Raw genomic sequence first — 20,684 nt, forward strand, 5'->3', positions numbered from 1 at the left:
ATGGAAATGTGTGGGTGAGGGTGACAAGTCTTTAGAAAGAGACAGATCTCATCACACACTGGTTGGCTAAGAGACAATTTTGAAAACAACTGTTGCTCCTAGGTGAGATTCACATCATCTGAGCTAAGCCACACTTCCTCTCTCCCTCTCTCCTCTTGAAAACACAGTGTGTGGTGGGATAACAGCAGCTCTCCAATGTCAAAGTGGATGGGATCATTGTAATTAATAGCATGAATATCATTTAGGGAAAACACTTTATTTTGCTGTATTTTTAAAGAGTACACTTCACAAGCCATGAGAAGTGTCAGTATGAAGGGAAAGGAAATGAAGTTCCCTGTTTACTGAACATTGCATTAGTGCCTTGCAAACAGAACTAGAAGCAACAACATACTCAGGCCAGGAAGAGAATAAAGTAAGAATACATTTAACACTGTGGTGTGGCAGGAAAGCCCTTTCACAAGAAGGTGATTCAAGAGGGACACAAGCATTGGCATGATCCCTATGTCACCATCCAACTGTGACACTGTTAGATAGCTGCCAAGCAGCATGGGAGAAAGGAACTGAATTAAACCTTAGAAGGCATGGTCTAGCAACTCAAAACTAGCTTCAGTGAGGTGGGAGGGACCTATCTGGAATTGAAACGTGCCCTGGACTTCAGTCTTCAGAATGATCAAAGCTCCATCCCCTTCTTTTGTGACTGACAACAAGACCAAAGACATTCTCTCCAAGCAGCTGTTTAGCTAAGATCTTGTGCTTGCCCACCAGGAAGCTTTCCTTTTGGTGACACCCAATAGCTTATCTTCAGTGCAGTGGAAGGGAGATGTAATAACATCTCAGTTCAGGATCAGATATGCCTCAGCCAGCCAAGACAATCACACAGGTCTTATTGTGCTGCCCTCTCTTAACAGGCTGGCATTCAGGCTTAGTATCCCCCTCACTACTAAACTGGAAGACATATCTAGCTGGAAAAGGACACCAGTCTGAAGAAAAGCAGGGTTCCTTCAATAGACCCTTCCATGACCCTCTGTGGAAGCAATTCAGATTGCATCAGGGAACAAAAATGACATTAAAATGACACGAAGATGACCTTCCAAACAAGATTGTGCAGACATTCCTCATAACTCTTCCCATTTGCATTGGTCTTGGTAAAGCAGTGACAGATATCCCCACAGGGTATCTCCACAAGATAATGCGGTCAGAACCATTACTTTTCCCTAGGTCATTCCTTTTGTTAGAGTAATAGGGATAAGCTTGCCAATGACTCATCCAATCTTCCTTTAAACCTCTTTAAATAATCAAAGGGAGCCTAGAAAATCTTTACAGGGCCATCAGCTCTTTGGTAGTTCGGGCCATTAATCCAACCCAGTCACCTGACACAATCCCTCTCCCCTTTCTCTCTTTCTCTCTGTATTTCTTTCTTGTGAAACCACCTTTTTTATCCCCTATTTTTCTCAGGTAGGTTCTGTAAGATCCACCTCTATAAGCACATTCCCAGCTAAGTGGCAGCACCTAGCCAACAATGACAGATGTTTAAAAAAACCAACCCTGTGCAAAGTTGATTGGATGGAAGATCACCAGGAAATCTTGATGTAGGTTGAGATGGATTGGGAAATTGCAAAAATATCCCAGAAGTTGGCAAGGCTAAGCACTTCCATGTGGTTGCCAAGAAAACTACATGGAAGCATCCATGAGGATTTAAACTGACTTGAAGAAAATGTTATCTTTTATGTATACTTACGGGTTGAGAATAAATTGCAGTGATGCTGCAAAAGTCAAAATACTGTATGTAGTGCTAGTCTGCAATCTTGCAGATCTTCGAACATTTTCTAACCCTGATCTGGAGCCCTGGAGGACCCCCAAACACTTTCCAGACAGGCCATGTTCATGTATTAAACTGGTAGCAGATGCATGCTATTGTAATTTCGAATAGTTTTCCCTAAGCTAGATATCACCCTTTTGCCACTGTGATGGGGGAGTGTAATGGTATGTGGGAATGACGCTGGGAGACAGGGGGAAGAGCCGCAGCCAAGAGAATGGTTGGATAAGAGTCAGCTTATCCCACAAAAGGAATGGAGGTGTAGCAAATATTCAGAAGGGACCCTCCCTGGTTTCTTGGGCTGTAAAGGCAATGTGGGGAGAAATGTAGAAAATGATCAGATTACATCAGAAAAGAAAGTCACTTCTGATGCCAATGTTGTGACCAAAATACGTTTGACAGAGGATAAGAACTGATAACAGAGACTAACTGACTGATCAGTCCTCACAGAACATCAATGGGTCAGACACGGAAAACATTTAGCAGGATTCCCAGCCTTGATGGAAAAAGTTAAAAGCCATATAAATTAAAAATCAATAAAGCTTTGGAGAAAAAATGACTACACTTTAGACTTTTTCATTTCTTTTACTGGTAATGGGCCTCAATTTTAAGAAGAGTTTTTAAAAAATCAACAATGGATAGATAGATTTTTTTTTTTCTATCTGAGAAATGGTCATCTAGAGCTGTACTATATATAAGGAAGCCCTTGAGTCATACCTAGCCTTCGGGATGCATTTGGCAAAATATACGTTTGTCCAGTAAGAAATTCAATAATTTAAATGAGGCACATTAAAACAGCAGGTTGATTCTAGCTTTGGTCCAGATGGTTTTAGACTAAAGATCTCAATCTTAGATCACTGTATTATCCTGCATTATGTCGTTATTAAATATTTAAACAGATTGTCTGGACAGGTCTATGAAGCTTTTAGTTATTTAAAAGAAACAATTGATTTGGTCCTATATGATCAGTTGTGTGCCAAATTAGAATCCTCAGATACCACTATTAATTTTCTCAGCTGTATTAGGAGTTCATATATACACAATTTTACTGGTTAAATTAGGAAATCATGGTTAATTATTAAACAATTAATTTTTTATTTAAATGTAAATCACCTATTCATAGATGGTGGTATTTTAATTTCTTACTGGCAAATTTGTCTATGTAGTTGTTTAACATTGCTAATACTGGTAGTGAAGAATAAATTGTAATAAAATCAGCATTATGATTTTTGGTTAAATGAACAGTTGCATTAATGGTCTTTCAATTGACTGTACTGCTACATGTGATAGACTAACTCTCAAATTTTAGTTTTTAAATCTTAAACTTAATGTATTAAAATTTTCTCAAACTAGGAAAAAAATTGAAAATGCAGGATTATATGGTGTACCCTGATGGGCTATAAAAACGTAGGGTCGGGGGTGTTATAAAAAGTTTTAGATCATGGTCTATGGGACTGGGGCTATGTGACATCACTTGCATTGCAACTAATTTTGCATCAGTCTTGGCATGATTATTTCTGATCACAACCTTTAAGTGCTCACTATATGTACATATGTGTCTGCACGTATGTGTGTAGTTCGTTAGCAATGAAAGATCTATGACATTTTCAAAAAACAGAAATGTGAAGGTACAAGTTAAATACATTTTATTGTGAAAATAAGACAAGAATTATGTCAAGTGTATATTTACTGTCTGATCCGAACAGATATACAGTATGTTACATATAAGAGATAAAATTAATTCTAGCAGCATTAGAATCACAGTAAATATTTTGGTTCTAGTAGGTGAGGCTGCACCTGTAGTAGTTTAGTTCCCCTCCCGCACAATGCTTCTAGGTACCTGTATTAGGCAAATTAGGATGACATGCTGTCTACTGGTATGCAACTTTCTGCCATTTTATCCTATAGAGCAAAGTTCTCTTGAGTACTCCGGACATGTAAGGCCTGATCTATCCATATCGCAGAAGGAGATGGTAATGATGCAGAGGAACCCTGAGGCTATTAGGGCCTGCCTATTCTTTCCATCAACTTTAGTTATCAATTAGGCCACAGATTAAATTGCTTTTGCTCTTCCCACATAATGAGCAATATGTAATTTTATATTATTTTATGTACAAGTTCTCTCTGCGGGGGCATAAAATGTTATGATGAGGACCGAAGGATGAAAAAGGCTGCCATTGTTGAATTTCCCTCCTTGACTTCAGGTGCCTTTTCTTGCAATTTAGCCTCCTGGAGAAGCTAAAATGTAGGAAACCCACTACTAGGTTTCTAGTCATTCCCAGGACCTTGCCAGTCCCTCAGAGGTGTTTTGGACCACCTAGAAGCCATCTATCTACAGCACATTGCTCTATCTTGCATGGCTTCTTTTACCATTTACATTTGTTAGAAATGAAATTGGTTCCCGTGAATTGGGGGAAAGCATTGCAATTCCTGTATCTGCTGACCACACAATACAACAAAATCTAATCATTATGCTGCCGGCTGCTTGCTGGTTTTGCAGGGGAATATCAAGCCAACCTTAAGAAATCATTTGGACAACAGTTACGCACTCTGCTACCCTCACCTAATTCAATATTACTTATCTTGCCAACACCTCATTATGCAGCATTGAGAGCAGCGGTCCCACTGCCTTGCTTGGCAGCTGATCAAAGAAAACAACATTATTTGGCCATGAGGTTGTTGTATCTTATCTTTATTAGGTTTTTTTTTTTTTTTTTTTTAAGGGTTTAGTTGTTTTGTTTTTGGCCATATTCCCTCAATATTTTGTCAGTATCAATGAGCCAAATATGTTCAAGCTAAAACAATTTCTAATTTTTTCAGTACCAGTTATGGTCTTGGAACTCCATTCTCTGTTTATTCACTTGTTATTGCTATGTTTGCATTTTGGCCCTCAACAAATACTGTGCCAAAGTGACTCCAATGAAATCTTAATGTAGAGTGTCAGTCAATACATGTAATTATCACTTTAACAACTTTTCCTCCTCCTTGTATTCAGGCACTGAATTCTGCAATACATACAGCCTTTTCAATGGATGTTACTTTTTATCTTCCAGAAAAGCTGGATTGTTCATCAGACAGTTTTATGTTGCACATAAATACAACAGCAGCTTTAGCAATTAACTCTTAGAATGACATTGTACAGACATAGATGTCAGCTGGTTAGACAAAAGCATCAGAACTCATTTTATTTCCTCAAGTAAAAAAAAAACCTTCAGTTTACATCCTTGTTTATTAAGGTACTTTTTTATAACTTTGTCTTTTTTGCATATGATCGTCATCGTCTAGACTTAGTGACTTGTAGGAAACTCAGTGAACTTGCTGGTCCGATGTTTAAATAACATCATCCTGAGGTCCTATAAAGATTATACCTTTACTTGCCTACTCTAGCTCTACTCAGCTTATTTTAATTATTTATATGAACAAACCAGCAATGATAGGAAGCTCCCACAGATTCCACATTTTGGAAAGATACCCCGCCATTGAAAGAACATACTCCATTCCAGCTTGGCATTACTGAAACTCAGGACAGACAAATCCCAAGCAGGAGGATGGGACATGTGCTTGGACTCAGTTATCTTAATTTAATCTTTCAACTCCTTCCTGTTAACCCTTATACAATTGCTTGAGGGCAAGAGTATCGAAGGTACCAATGAAACAAGCTTGATTCCTTCTGGCTAAATGGACAATGCTCTCCATGTTGACCTCTGTTTAGTAATAACTCCAAGGGCATTACAGTAATTTATTTGATCCCATCCATCCACCTTATTTGTGGTCATCCCCTTCTTCTACTTCCAATAACTTTTCCAATCATAAGCATTTTTTTTCTAATCTTCATCTGCTGTGAGTTTCTGCTTGGTGACTGTCAACTCAAGGACCTATCAGTTTCTATTGGGCCTATTACTGATTGGCTGGTTCTTCTTGCAATCTGTGGTACACTTAGTAACAGTCTCCAAATATATAAATTGAAGTTGGTTTCTTTCAATTTTTCTCTGTGAACTTTTATAGCAGTACATTATCACTGGAAAAATACTTGCTTTAACTATTCTGATATTTATATATTGAAAAGTCCTTCTCTTTCATGATCTTGTCTGAGAGAAGCCTTTTTCTATAGCACTGGCTCAAAGTGGCCCAATGCCACCCAAATTGCTTTATCAAGGTGAATATCGTGGCCTCTCCACTTCAGTGAAGTGAATCATGTTGCCTCCATCACCAAATTGCTTTGTCAAACAGAATCTATGTCACTTCACACAAGTCTGTCCTTATTTCTCCAGCACATTGTCCATCTTTATTCTTGAACTTAAGAAAACAAAGCTATCTATCACCTTCACTTCTTTGCCTTCAACTCTAATACATACGCGTTTATATAAGCAGAAATGTGCTATACATTTAATAATAACTAAATAAACACAATAAACTCTATACTTACTAAGCATGCAGGTTGGGATTATCTTCTTAATATTTAATTTTTACTCAGGTTTTTCAGTTTTACTTTCACAATGAGGTCTTCTAAGTTTTCTTTGCTTTCACTTAACAAGGGGCAGGTCGTATACCCACTGAACCATTTAAAGCTGCAGGAAATACAGCAATTGTTAAAGTGGTAACATATCTATGCCAGCAAATGGAGAACAAAGTTTGGTGACCTAGAGATGGGAAAATATTGACAGGCCAATTCAGAAGCTGTCTACATCATTTGCAGCACTTCTTCCTCATAGTTTGAAACTTTCTGTAGTAGAATCCCCAGAGGCATTGATAACTGTGATTTGGCTGGTATGGCATTTCAGTGGTTTCAGTCTTACCAATCTCACTGGATGTTCACCTTTTCATGGAATGGTTCCCTTCCCCCATCCTTCCCATTATGAGTAGGAGTTCCTTAGGGATGACTCAACTGAGCCCTAAGGATTATATCTTTCTTATTATTTCTTTGTATACCAGCATTCTACTAGGCTCCCTGACTTCATCTTCCCAGTTCAATGATCCCAACTGCACTGAAAATGTTTACCCATCTGTCCCTTCTCTAAATGATACTGTGTGAATATATTTTTCCAACTGTCTAGTCAAGATTTCTGATTGGATTGGATTGGATTGGATCTCACCATCTTCTTCTAAACATGAGTAAGGCAGAGATTACTGTATTCCATTCTGATAATCTCATCTATCTAAACTCAGTCTCAATCTCAATCTCTTCCTTTGGTTTTCAAAGCTGCTCTGGTGAGTCTCTGTTGTGAGGAACCTAGAAGTCCAGATCTTTAAAGCCTTTCATTGAAAAAAATCTTAAAATCTGTAATTTTCACTTAATAAATATTTGCATAATTTCTCAGTTCACTACTGAGATGGCTGTACATTTGATCAGAATGCTAAGCTGATTAGTTCTCCCACATATTAGAATAGCTAAGCTATAGTTAGCAGCCCTTCTCATCTGGCTCCAGTTCTTTGTAAACAGTTCCCACCCAGATTGCAGTTGGAGTCAGATCTCTTAAATTTAAAAAAGTGCTTCTGTTTTTTTAGGGCACTGTGAAGCCTTTAACTTTTTTTATTTTTTTATTTTTGTTTATTACGCAGATCTTAATATTATTGTACCCTACAGCAGGGTTTCTCAGCAAGGGTTCCTTGGTACCCTAGGGTTCCACAAGAGGTCACTGGGGGTTCCCTGGGAGATCATGATTTATTTAAAAAAATATTTCAAATTCAGGCAACTTCACATTAAAGAGGTTTCTTTTTTTTTATTATTAGTTTAAGAACACTGTTAATGCATCTATACAGGCCTACACATGAAATGAATATAATAATTTTGTAACCCCTGGCCTATATTTGAGCCTGAATGTTCAGGGGTTCCCCGAGGCCTAAAAAATATTTCAAGGGTTCCTCCAGGGTCAAAAAGTTGAGAAAGTCTGCCCTAGAGAACAAATTTGGTGAAGTGGTAAAGGCATCAGGCTAGAAAGCAGGAGACCACAAGTTCCAGTCCCACCTTAGGCACGAAGCCAGCTGGGTGACCTTGGGCCAGTTCCTCTCTCTCAGCCCTGGGAAGCAGGCAAGGGCAAGCCACCTCTGAAACCTCGCCAAGAAAACTGCAGGGACTGGTCCAGGCACTCACCAGGAGTCAAGACTGACTCAAAGGTAGTATGTATACATACATGCATACATGCATACATGTCGCGTCGCGCGACCAGTCCTTCGCCCTTCGGTCTATGGGATTCCCTGGGGGGGAATGAGCCAACGATTCCCTCGCAAGGGTGAGGTCGAAAAAACAACGGTAGGTACAGGATTCTTTTGTGGTGAGAGACGCCACATCTCAGGAGGTTGCTGGTACTGCCTCCTGGTGCCACGCCCCCACCTCCTTTTATTCAGCAGTTCTATCAGGGCGGGGGAGTGAGTACAAAGAGAATAGGGAAATACAAGTCATGCCCTTATAAGGGAATATACAGCATTCTGAGGCTACGTGAGAGACATGCAATCTAGCTGTGCAGTAATGGAGTCAGGTTCGTCACATTTCCACCTTTTTTATTTAATTTTGTCCTCCCCCCAGAGGGTCTGGGTCGGGGAGCCAGGGACTCTTCAGTCCAAGGAGACCCATCCCAGCGTCCTCTCTCGGGGGGTAGTGTGACTGGGGGTCCTTGTCCATTTCCGATTCACTATCAGAGGACCATCCCAAGAGTGGTGTTTTCTCCATACCTACAGCAGTGACCAGGTGTTGAACAGCAAGCTTTGTCTCGGATACCTCTGAGTCCAATGTATGAAGTCTCTGCTTTAAGAAGCGGAGAACGCGACCCAGCACACAGGGGCCTATGGTGCATACGAGAATCAATAACAGGAGGGGCCCCAACAGAGTGGACAACAGTGTGGTTAGCCATGGAGAAATGCTAAACATATTTTGATACCATGACATGGATTGTTGGCGCTCCAATTCCCTTGTTTTTAAACGGGAATTGAGCTCTTTCATAGAGTCCAATACTACTCCTGAGTTGTCGGCATAAAAACAGCAGTCTTCCTTTAGAGCAACACACAGTCCCCCTTGTTTGAGGAACAGAAGGTCGAGACCCCTACGATTTTGCAAAACCACTTCGGATAGAGAGGTAAGGGAATCTTGTAGCGCCACAATAGATTGTTCGATGGCGCGAAGGTCAGTGTCAATGATAGCACTAAGGTGACGCAGGTTCTGATCATTGACAACAAGGGCTGACACACCGGTGGCGGCTCCGGCCGCACCTAAGCCCAGTAGGACAGATAAAGTTACAGCAGTCACTACTTCGCGCTTAGCCTTGAGGGGGTAATGAGGGGGTTCTAAAATGGAGATAAGTTCGTCAGGGGAATAGATAGAGATTTTGGGGAGTAGGAGCACCTGAATACAAAAGGCGTTAGTTCGTAACAAAGTATCACCATATACACATGCGGTGAGGCCAGAAGAACATGCCCAAACAGAGTTGTTCCCAGGGATAAAGTATTGCCCTGTCAATCGGGCAGAGAAATTACCAGAGGTAGTGTAGAGTACACCGTAGCCACCATGGCCGGTGTGACCGTTGATGTTCAAGCGATTTTTTGGAAGATAGAGGGCACAGTGATCATGAGAAGAATTAAGGCAATATTGAGTATAGTTAGCAGGAACACGGCCAAGGCAGCAGCCCTGCCCTATTATAGAGGTGATAGTCAACGTGGTGTTTTGCCAGCGGCAGGAGGAGGCTGAGGTAGAGTTTCGGACAGGGTCAGGAGAACCGACTGCTTCATAGAATGGTGGAGAGGAAGACAAACAAAGCCAACATCGAGATGTGTTAGAAGCGGCGTGAACAAGGGAAAAGGAGGAGTTAAGAAGAGAGACAAGGGGGTTTGCTTGTTTGGTGAGGGGTTTAAGAAAGGTGGAGTGAATGTCGTCGGCATTGGGCCCAACAGGTGGGGACTGAGGGAGGGTGACCTGTCGTTGAATGTAGAATATGTTGCCATAATGATATGCGGGCCATCCGGGATATATGCGACCTCCCCATTTTACACCTGAGTCCCAGGCATTCCCCTGAGCTTTTCCTGCAGCAGTGAATTGTACAATAACCGGATTACATTTATTCCAGCCCCCCTGTCCTGCCGCACCCTTTCTGGTCGCGGTGCACTCAATGTCCTCTCTCAACCGAGTGAGAGTGATGTAATCGGTCTTATACGGAGGGGTCCAGTAGATGTGGCCGGTGGAAACGCAGGACCAAGACTTGCAAAAATAATCTGCTAAGCCTCCGCAGTCGTGCACGTGGTCAGGGCGGGTGTCATGTCCTGGGCACACGTAGAGGGGATGGCTTTTAACGATGGAGTGGGTGGGCTGTGGGAAGCCGTCTAGCTTCCTGTAGGCTGTCACCCCTAAAAGCATTTCTGAAAAATCAAAATACAGGTTAGGGAAGCAAGATACAATTGGGCTATAGCAAAAGGAGGTATTCAGGATCTGACCCAAGGCATCGCGGATTGTCCAGGTGATATTGTAAGGGCGATGCGATTCCTGGGCGTCGGATGCCAGCAGGCGTCGTCCCTGCCAACGGGCGGGCTCAGGAAGGGAGAGTTGAAACAAGGTGAGCGTAAGGCGAGATGAGGTGGCGAACCCCTTAATTAATTTTGTTATTTCACAGTGATATTGTCCTAGATCGGTCAACTGTACGTTGGTGATAGCAAGGGTAGTTTGGCGAAAGTGATAAGTGATGGAGTAGGAATCGCCATCTTGGAGAAGAGTGTTGTTGCGAAACCAGCGCCAGAAGGTGCCTTTTCTTTTGATGGGAGAGCGTTGAAGACATTCCATGGCGTTGGATGCTGAGCTGCGGCCGATGGTGGCAGGGTAGCGTAAACGATGGGTTCGAATGAGAGAGGTTGTTTTAGGGTTCGTTGTGAGGGGAGCAGAGATGGAAGAGAGATAACAGAGAAGGAGGGTCAAGGAGGTGCTTGTCAGGAGACTGCCCATGATATGGCCGGATACAGCGAGCAGGAACCCAGAGCACTCGATCAGGAAGTTGCACAGCAGCGTAGCCGTTTCCCCAGGTGACGAGTTGCGCAGGGCCTTTCCACTCAGGGCTGGGCAGTTGCCTAAAATAAACAAGGGGACGGGAAGAGGGAACTACTGGCTTAGAAAAGTGTCGAGATGCAGCCGTAGCAGGGGGGGTACCGGTAAGATTAAGGAAATTCAAGGTAAACAAGGTGAGATTAAGGATATTTTGTAACATCGGGAGGCTTGGGGGGCCTAAGGCCTTTTTCCCCGTTTGCCGATCAAGGGCATTCTTTAGGGTCTGGTTAGCCCTTTCCACAATAGCCTGACCTTGGCTGTTGAATGGTATACCGAATCTGTGAGTAATGGACCACTTACGGCAAAACTCAGCAAAGGGAGTGCTGACGTAAGCAGGGCCATTGTCAGTTTTCAAAGTTTTGGGACATCCCGATGTGACGAAAGTGCTACGTTTTTCGTGGCTTCTCCTCTTTGCAAAGTTGCCAGGATGAATCCCGAATAAGTATCCACAGATACATGGATATACTTCCAAGGTGCAAAAGAGGGATAATGAGTGACATCCATCTGCCATGTGTCACAAGCTTGGATACCCCTGGGATTAACTCCCTCAGGGATGCACTTTGCCTGCAAACTGCAGGTTGGACATTGTTGAAGAATGGCGGTAGCTTCTTGATATGTAATGCCAAATTGGCGCACCAATGCTTTTTTATTTTGGTGGAAATAAGCATGGCTGTCCCCTGCTAAAAGCTGCGGAGGAAGAGGGGAAGAGGCCATAATTTTGCAAGCCTCATCTGCCATGTGGTTGCCTTCGGACAGGAAACCGGGTAGCTGTTGGTGGCTTCTAATATGCGCTACAAACAAAGGGGATGTTCTGTCCTTCAGGAGAGTTTGAAGCTGCAAAAAAAGCGTCATGAGAGAGGGGGGGGTAACAGGGGAAATATATGCATCAAACATGGCCACAGCCATTTGAGTGACATACATACTATCTAATATAACATTCAAAGGCTGTTCTGGGAAAAGAGACAAGGCTAACAGAAAAGCGGCTAACTCAGCCTGTTGGGCAGATGCTTGTGGGCCTGTTAGGCGTTTATGCCATTTGTAATTATTTTGCCATGTATAAGCCCCTATGGTTTTGGAGCCGTCTGTAAAAACAGTGAGGGCTTCCTTGAGTGGCTGCTGAACGAACGGCGAGGTTAGTGTGAAGGGTACTGTTCGCAACAGTTGCAATCGAGGATCAGGGGGAAGATGGCATGACACCTGGCCACACCAGTCCTCCAAGGCATCCTGCAGTGCAGTGGAGTTTTGTAGGAGGGGTTCCCATTGAGTAACCTTAAGGGGAATGTACAGGGTGGAAACATCCAGTCCCATTAGGGCTCTAATCCTCTTCCGGCCTTTCTCAACAAGAGAGGCCATTTGTGCTGCTCTGGTGATGATGGATGTCTTAGGTGTGTGTGGCAAGTGTAGCCATTCTAAAATATGTAGATGTTTGTTATCAGACGTTTGGACAATGATGGCAGTTAATAATTGACGTGTTGAAAGAATGGCAAGAGAGGGTGGTTTGTCAGTGAGCGCACGGTCCACCCATTGGGTCGTAAGGACGGCATTGACCTGTTGTAGGGCATGTAATTGTTGTTCTGTAAGGTACACCTTGTCAGCTGGGTTTGTCAAACCCACTAACGCTTGGAATAAAGGTGATAACATGGGTGTAGTTAAAGCGAGGTATGCGCGGGCCCAGTTAATGACCCCCAGACATTGTTGTAATTGGACCAAGGTGGTCGGCTGGGGAAGCGTGAGCATAGGTAGAAGTGGGGCAGCCGTGGAGGCTAAAACTTTGTGACCTAGATATTGCATTGGATAACGAGACTGGACCTTTTCTGGTGCAACGTGCAACCCTGCCGTTGCTAGGGTGGCTAAAAGAATAGGAAAAGTTTTTTGAACTGTCCCTTTTGGGCCCTCAGCAGCGACTAAAATGTCATCCATATAATGATACACAAGAAAATGCGGAAATTGGGATCTATAGGGTTGCAATGCTTTATCGACAAAAAATTGGCACATTGTGGGTGAGTTCAACATGCCTTGAGGGAGGACCTTCCACTGGTACCGAGCAGTAGGCTTTGAATTGTTGAGCTCCGGTACCGTAAATGCAAAAATAATTCTGTCCTTTTGTGCCAAAGGTATGGAAAAGAAACAATCCTTGAGGTCTATTACAATAAGGTCGTGTCCTTCCGGAATCAAGTTGGGGTTGGGAAGTCCACACTGCAAAGGTCCCATGGGCTGAAGGATGGTGTTGATAGCCCTAAGATCCTGTAGGAGGCGCCATTTGCCAGACTTCTTTTTGATGACAAATACCGGAGTATTGTATGGGCTGGTGGAGGGTTCGATATGGCCTTCAATTAACTGCTGTTGGACCAAAATATGTAAGGCGTCCAGTTTCTCTTTGGTGAGTGGCCATTGATCAACCCATACCGGCACAGAGGTTTTGAGAGAGAGAGAGAGAGACCCTAAAGGGTCCTGTAAAGCCATTAGGGAAGTTGAATAAAAGCGTGGAACTGTGAAAGCAAGTCACGGCCCCATAGGTTACAGTGCAAAGGCAAGATATAAGGCTTTAGATAAGCTGTAATATGAGAATGAGCAGTCACAGCAGAAAGCCAATGAGAGCTGACCTTAGCGGCCTGTGCTCCGCCTACTCCTTGCACCGAGGAGGCTTCGGCGATAGGCCAGGAGGAGGGCCATTCAGCGGAACGAATGACAGAGACGTCGGCGCCGGTGTCAATCAAGCCTTCGAAAGAGCGACCATTTAGTGTGACAAGGAGGGTGGGTTTAGAGGTTTGGACTGGTTGCTGCAAGGCAAACAATGATGGCATATCAGGAGAAGGGAGAAGTATGAGCGTGGCGACAATTGTTCCTTTATCTAAGGAAAAGCACCTATCTCCCACTCCTGCCAGAGCAATTTGTGTCAAATCTGACGAGTCATACAAATAGGGAGCAGCAACCATTCCCTCAAGCGTGAGCGAGGAGTTGGGAATAAGCAAAGCAGGGGTAAGAGGAGGGAGGGGTTTATGCAGCGTGACAACAAGAGGAAGGGAAAGGACAGCCCCCGGATCGTCATACAAAAGATCCTCTGCCAACTCCACAGGGAAGCTGGTGATGGGTAATTCAGCCTTTGGGGCGGGGTTAGCTGACAACCCCCGATCTAGTTTTCCGAAGGCTGGTGAGGGGAGGAGTTGTTGCGACATTGCGAGGCCCAATGATAGCCTTTGCGGCACCTGGGACAAGGAGTTTTAGGTTTGGAGGGGGGGGGCGGCCCCCTTTGAGTGGAAGGGGGCGCCCCACCTCCCCCGGGTGCACGGCATTGATTCTTAAAGTGGCCCGGCTTCCCACAATTGAAGCAATTTCCATGACGAGTGATTGCGAGGGCTTCCGGGGAATGGAGCTGAGGGGAGGGGTTAGTAGAAGGTAGCGAGGTAGTAATGGCGGCAGCGAGAGCGCTCACTTTATGAGAGGTGGTACCAACGATTCTGCAGAGTTGCAGGAAGTCTGCAAGCTTTACACCCGGTTGATTGACTGCGGGTTGCAGAATGGTCTGGCAGTCATGATTAGCGTTAGAGAAAGCAAGTTTCATTAGCAGCTCTTGTTTAGCCGTGGCATTATCAATTTGTCGGTCTAAAGCAATCTGAAGGCGACTTATGAAGGAAGCATATGGTTCATTTGGTTCTTGCATTATTTTCAAAAACGTTTGGGTGGATTGAGAGTCGGAATCATCCACTCTTTTGAGAGCATTCATGGCGCACATGTGAATGATAGCAAAACAACGACGGGGGGAGTTCTGTTGCTGGACTAAGGTTGCGAATTGTCCCTTTCCTAATAATTGATCTGCGGTCACCCCTGCGGGAAGACCTCTTCTAATTTCTACTTCCACCCCTTTGTCGTATTCAGATTGCCACACAACGTATTGCGCCGGGGTCATAAGCATAGAAAAAAGCATTTTCCAATCATACAATAACATAACAGTGTTAGCAGTAACTAAAGAGTCTAAAACTCCCCTAGTAAAAGGAGAGTGCAAGCCGTAGGTGGTTACAGCATCTTTGATTTGTTTCAAAACCTTAAGTTCAATATTGTTATACAAATTTCCTCCCGCCGCCCCTAGGCCGATGGTCATGGGAAAGGCAGAGGGACTCTCCATTTCCAATGAGAGGGGGGAGGAGAGGAGTTCAGTGATGGCGCCTCCTAGGGGGTGGTGTTGAGGGGAGTCGGGGGTTGGAGCTGAAGGGGGAGGAGAAACGGCTGGGTATGGAGGGGGTGGTGGTGAGACAGCATCGAGATGGGCGGCAAGAGGGGGTGGGGTTTTTGGGTCGGGAGGAGAAGGGCAAGTCTCCGGGGAAGACGGGGGAGGGAAAAGAGTGTTGATGGCCACCATAACAGCCTTCCAGGCAGTCAGAATAGGCACGGGTGCTCGTGGGGTATCATGAAAATATTTTCCTATCCTTTCCCAAGTGGATGCTTTGAGCGACCCCTCTGAAGGATAGACAGGGCAGTGTCTCTCCATGTACAGTAGGAGTTGAGTCACCGAATTTTTTGAAATGGGAAAGATGGTCGTACCGTTAGCCTTTTGACAAGAGTTAGCCTTCTTCACTAAATCATAAAGTTCGTCCCTATGAACTGACGAAACTTTGGAGAGTGGGGAGCCCATTACTTACGATTGCAGAGCCTTTGCCAGGTGCGTAGTAACGAGAGTGAAGGCAGTGCACCTCTAGACAGAGATCACACTGTGAGACCGAAGGGATCCCGGACGAGCCCCCACATACATATATACATATCTAATTGCCCTTTTAGTCAAGGAATCTCTAGATGAAAAGGCCCATGACATTGGTATTATGAAATAACATTGTGATTTTACAGCTGACTGTAATACATTTTGTTATTAGTGCTGTTTTTATCCTACAATTGTACAGTGTGTAGTTATAGGTGCATGATAAATAAAATGTCTGCTCTTGCTACTACTACCACTAGAGCCTTTGTGGAGATGGTTATAGCATTAATTCTGTGCAGAAATATATTGTTTTAACTGTTGTTTTAAATGTTATGAGTCATTCAGGTTACTGAGGCTCTATATTTTAGCTGTGATTTTAAATTATGTTTTAGCAAGTTATTACCTTAATTTTTGATGTTGTATTTTATTATTTTGGACTGTGCCTAATTACAGGCATATAAAAAATACAACTGCTAGGACTACTACTACAAACCCCTTGGATCAGGATAATCAGCGAGAGAAACTGTTTCTCATTTACTGGATTGGAATAAACTGTATCATATTGTGTGCTAAAGGACCTTGTTCATTCTATTCTTCCAAGCCAAGGAAAGCTAAAAAAAAAAAAAAAAAGCAGTTTTTCATTTTTCTCCTTTCTCGTGGCTATCTTAAAAATGATTTCCCAAAGATGATAGATTATCCTAAAATGAGCTCTTGGGGCGGGGAGGGGCGGGGGGTGGGGTCTGTTCATTTACTAAATCCTCCACAGACAGTAGAAGAGGCCCTCACTAATCCCACTGTTTGGGGGAAAAAAGAATGATGGCGACCTAGGTAGGATCTCCACACTTGCTCTTCAAGTGATCCATCCCATCCCATCCCACCCTCATCTCTATCGCTTCTTTCTCAAGAAGCAGTTCACTGCAACCGGGCCAACAGATGAGGACATCCTATTTCTCTGTTTAGACCATAAGTTTCTTTTCAATCTCTTTTTCTTAAGTTTTCATCATGAACGAATTACTACAACAACACGCCCCCAGAAGGCTACATCCACCATTTCTCCTCAAATTCCTTCCCTTAGTAAAAATTGCCCCCTATTTTACATTTAGGACATTTCCTAGCCTTCCTTTCTTCTTCTCTTCTCACAAGCTGGGAAATCCATGGCTTGTTCTATAATGCTCTGATTTCCGAAAGTAGTGAGAAACAGACCTACGTTTTTCAAAATATATGTGTGTTTTTATTAAGCATCTAAAAAGAAAAAAGAAAAGAAAAAGATACAGGCAAGAGAAAAGTGAAAAAATAAAGAAAAATAATAGACAAAGTAAACAAAGAGGGAATTTACAAGCATCATAGATTTAAGTTAAAATTCTCCATATTTCATTTATTAGTTTTAAGTAAGTATGTGTGTGTTTGTGTACACACACATGCACACACACTTCAGTTTTGTTAAAATCCAAATAACATATGAATATCAACTGTAATAATCCATATAGTATAAATCATAAAATAAGATTATGCAATTACAGCAAATTCTATTGGAGTACTGAAAAGCTATTCTCATCTAAAAGATCATTGACTGCTAGAATAATAAGATAATGCTAAGAGAAACCCATATTTTGCAAAGTCATTTTAGATACTGAGGCAAATCCTGCCAACTTCATTAGCCATTCTTCTGCAGAGGAAACTGTACATACTTTCCGTAGGATGTATATAGTATCCTTGCAGCAATTACCACATGCAATGCTAGTTTTATTTACTTGTGGGAATGTAAGTGCTAGTAATATTGAATTTTTAAAATGCAGGTTTGAAAGAAAATTCAGCTTTTAGAATTTGTGCCATTCTGTTACAAACCTTTTTTTTCCCCAACACTATTGAGCTTTACAACATTGCTGGTCATCATATTTTGTACAATCTTTAATCAATGAACTGTCCATTTTAGCAATCACTTGAGTAATGTACCAGCAATAAAACATCTTACATCAGTTTTCTGTAAGTACAATATTGTTTTTCTTCCATTGAAATTCCCTGTATTGCATATCAATTATTGTATCTAAATTCTGAATTCGCTTAATCATACAGTCTTTAGCTTGCTCAGTTTCTGAGTCATATTTCACCAACAATTTACAAAGGAGGTCTAGCAAATGATCCAAATTTTGTGTTACAGGATTTTAAAATTCAGTCAAGTCTCTATAAAGATTCTCCCTTGTTTTTGCAGTTCTTCTAATACTGTCCTGCCTATCTGAACATACTGGAACCAGTCACGGGGCTCTGGCCATTCCAAAGACAAAGTCTCAACAGATTGTATCTTTGTCTTATTAATAATCAAATCTTGCAGTCTGTACAATTTATTATCTCTCCACTGAGAAAATTTCCTTGTGCCTTCCTCTTAAATATTTAGAAATGAGGCTAGAGGGGGTAAGTCTTACTGATTTTTTTCTGTTGTTATCCCAAACTTTTAATATGCTATTTATTATTGGTAATCTCTTATGAACTGTTTAATTCTGTTTGTATAATCCAAAGATATTTGTGGGAGCCCTGCTCAGTAGAGGTAACCCAACCATAAGGTAATGTGATCCACTCCATGATCCAAGTTAAACTGCTACCTTGATAATACCATTTAAAATTTGGAGCTGCCAGATCACCGTATTCTTCCAAATCTTGCAATACCTTGAATTTATCTTCTGAGCATAAAATTCAAGATACCACAGGATTTGAAATCTTATTTGGATCAAATAAAATGTGTTACTTGTCTCCGCCAGTCATTGAATTCCTTATTTTCAATTGTTATTGGAATAATTTGAAACAGAAAAGTAAGCCTTGGTAGAATATTGATTTTAATGGCTGCAATTCTTCCTAACCAAGACAATTTTAACTTTTGCTGCCTTGAAATATCTGCCATTATATTTTTCCAGATCTGTGAATAATAATTTTTAAATAGTTCTTTATATTTTTTGTCAAATAGATCTCTATTCTAGAAGTAATATTAAACCTTATTAATTGGTATCAGTATTGCTTTTCTTCCTGTTAAGTTCTGTGTCAACATTTTTTGTCCTTATTGATCTGATAGCCTGACACTGAACCATACTGCTATTCCATCATTAATTCTAAAGAGTCTTTGGCTGAGTAACTGTTAAGTACAATGATGTTAGAAATTTCAGGAGACACACCTATGCTAAAGTACTATACATATCATTCTCCACTCAAACTCTTTCACAAATACAAACATTATTTTCACTAGCACTATTGCCTTTTTCATGTTTACTGTATTTTACATATTATTCTAACTCCCCTGATTGCTTAATATTCTCAATATATTATTTAAATTCTCCATTATGCATGGTTTGAACTTGCTTTACTATTTTTCAGAACTATATTATTATTATTATTTATTAAATTTATATCACCTCCCATCTCCCCCATGGGGGACTCTATCTGGGGTCTTTGGGGGTACCAGATTTCCCTTAAACATCTCTGGTGCAGTGTCACTTGCATAGATGCATTCAGTTTATATGCACATGGGGGGAGGATGCCAAGTAACAACACCCCCCAATATTATACGTATCATGTCATTGTTCCCTTTGAAGTCCATACATACCACACAAATGTCTGCATAGAGGAATCCTGCCTAAAGTTTGGAAACTTCAATTGATTGATTGATTGATGGATGGATTATGTGCCATCAAGTCAGTCTTGACTCTCAGAGACCATATAGATATTCTCTATGAAGATCTGTCCGCAACCTGGTCATTCAAGTCTTCCAACGGTGCACCCATTGGCACTATAATTGAGTCAGTGCAGAAATTTATGTGATTGAGTTTCCAAGTAGCAAACAGGTCATTTATAAGAAAAGGGACAAAAAGGAGGAAGTAAAATCATTAGCACAAGCACAATTTCAGCATCGGTAATAAAGACACCAGTGGTGATAGAAAGTGTCCTGCAGCCAGTTTCTGATGCAATTGAATATATAGGACCTGCACTGACTCAGTTGCAAGGGTAGAGGAACATGGATTTGTTTGTTATTATATATGTATATCTGACTTCTAGCAGAAAGTGCCCCCAAAGAATATTGCAACTTAAGGAAACTTACAAAATAAAACAATTCAATAACCATCTCACACAAATCTAAAGTGGAATGACACAACAGAAAATGTAAGTACTCAGAAGTGCAACACTCAGAAATGCAAACATCCATAACTCCGTGTGTGTGTGTGTGTGTGTGTGTGTGTATTCTCCAAGAAATTTAAAATGTCAGGGAGAATTTTAAAAAGACCTTGCATGGCTCCAAAATGACATCAGTGGAGGTTCCATGAATAGATTTCCCAGTGTGATCATCCATCAAGTAATCAAGATAGTTTCCATGCCAACTCCAGTTGTTTTTCTTCTTTCAAAAGACTGAAGTTGCCCAGAAACTCTTCACCAGTTTACCACATTGGAGTAATTTGTTTCTCCCCACCGTCCCAAATGGACATCATTTCCACTGGAGAAGGTAATTGTCTTCCTTTGACTTGAGATGAAAACAATACAAACCTAGCAAGGTATCTTGGCATCTCACAGCAGAAGTGGAGCCACAGGAAAAAGGAGCAGCTTTTAAAAGTGTGGAGAGGGGTCCATTTCTGATTCAGACTTTTAAAGAAATGCAACAATCTTATCCCCATGTGCCATGAGGAAGGAGAAGAATTTATTTTCCCTTAGCAAAAGATGGAACAAGAATGGATGTTAGAGACAATGGGGACATCTGGAGGGAGAAAGGGTGGTTCCCAGTGGGCTTGATCTCACTGGCCAGCTCAGATAGATGGAGGTGGAGGATTGTGAGCCAAAGTAGAAAACTCCTGTCAGATATGGATATTGCTAGAGGTTGCATGCTCTGCCCTATGGGCTTCTTTGTGTTCATTTACCTTATACGACTAGACCCTAATTTTCAATATTGTACGCACATTCAGCCTGTAGTACGAGGCCCTGGATTCACCCTAATCTACTATCTTCATAGTACAGTGTTAATTTTCAGCCCCTTAAGGCCCAAAGTACACCCTTTCCCCACATGCCCCAAACCAGGTCACATGCATGGCCTGGCAATACTTTTTTGCTGCCATGTCTGCATCTTGCCCTCATCTTGCCAAAGCCCATGGTTGAGACCATCTTAAATCATCTTAGCCACATCCATGTTA

Source organism: Candoia aspera, chromosome 1 (genome assembly GCF_035149785.1).
Source record: "Candoia aspera isolate rCanAsp1 chromosome 1, rCanAsp1.hap2, whole genome shotgun sequence".
In the NCBI taxonomy this organism is placed as follows: Eukaryota; Metazoa; Chordata; class Lepidosauria; order Squamata; family Boidae; genus Candoia; species Candoia aspera.